Here is a 1,189-nt window from a genome sequence, read left to right on the forward strand (position 1 = left end):
GATCAGGGACGTGGAAGGGCGGGACAGCCATCGCCATCTCTCCCGAGACCAGAGACCGGAACAGGTATGGGGCCTGAGGAGAGAGAAGAGAAGAAGAGGAGGACTTGGTGCCTAATAGCTTTCCTGGTTTGGGGGGGCGGGGGGGTTGCAAAATGCCAGGACAGATGTGCTAAGTGGAGCTGTAGGGTCTCCCTCTTCAGAGGCTACTCAGCCCCATGCTCGGAAGAATCCGCCTTCTGCGTCCTCGGGCCCTGCCAGATCAAAACACACGTGTGTGATTGGCGCCAGTGAGAGCTTTATATGTATCATGCATGTGTGAGTCAACGTTTATTTTTAAATTGCCAGCGCGAGTCATATGTACCGGCCGGTCGGCCAGGTGGGCAGACAGATGGACGGTCACTTATCCTTTTATATATAGAGATGGGGGTCAGTTGAAGAGGCAGAAGCGGGGAGTTGCCGGGGCCCCAGCAGGATGCTCTGGGTAAAATTCCTGAGAGCCAGGAAGAGAGCCTGAGCAGGGACCTCTCGTACCCACAGATTGAGAACCGCAGTCTTAAGAGTCACCTCCTTCCTCTGCGAGATGTTCCTAGGGACCATCCGCCTGGGACATAAGTCATAGCAGCTCTTGACAGCGACTCTCAAAGCATGTCCGCTTCTCCTTCCTCACTCTTTCGAGGCAAGTCAGTGGGACAGAATTGTCGCCCCAAATGAGAAACCGAGGCTCCAAGGAGCGTAGGGCCCGGCCCCGGGTCTGCCGGCCGGACTCTGTGCACCCGCTCACTGCCTCCTCGGGGAGCCTCCGCCAGGCGCCTGGTGCTCAGCAGCCAGAAGAGGTTGACCCCGGCTCTGCCCTCCCACCTCTCGGCAGCTGCTGAGATGCTCTGACAACGGGGTCAGCGCCGGGGTGCTGCCTCCTCGCCCGGCAGATGAGGCGCATGGCCACGCGGAGATGAAATATTTACGAGTGTGTCAGGTTATCTTCAGATCTACACGGCCAGCGAGCAGGCAGATTAGCCCAAGCCCAGCAGGCAGGCCCCGGAGGACCGCTTACCAGGCTCGGAGCCTGGCTGCTGGAGATGCGGGAGGAACTGAGGCCAAGCCCAAAGCCTCCTGCCGCCTTTGGTCTCCTCCGCCCACCATGAAAGGAGGGAGGGAAGCCAGCGGGTGGGCAGGGTTAGAAGGCTGGGGG

The 1,189-nt window shown here is 59.5% G+C and overlaps 1 protein-coding gene across 1 annotated transcript in view; it reads left to right on the forward strand.

The window, feature by feature from the left end:
* KIRREL3 (kin of IRRE like 3 (Drosophila)) overlaps positions 1-1,189 on the forward strand; it is a 117,555-nt gene that overhangs the window by 34,878 nt on the left and 81,488 nt on the right. The window lies entirely within an intron of this gene.

Source organism: Myotis davidii, unplaced genomic scaffold, assembly GCF_000327345.1.
Source record: "Myotis davidii unplaced genomic scaffold, ASM32734v1 scaffold148, whole genome shotgun sequence".
In the NCBI taxonomy this organism is placed as follows: domain Eukaryota; kingdom Metazoa; phylum Chordata; class Mammalia; order Chiroptera; family Vespertilionidae; genus Myotis; species Myotis davidii.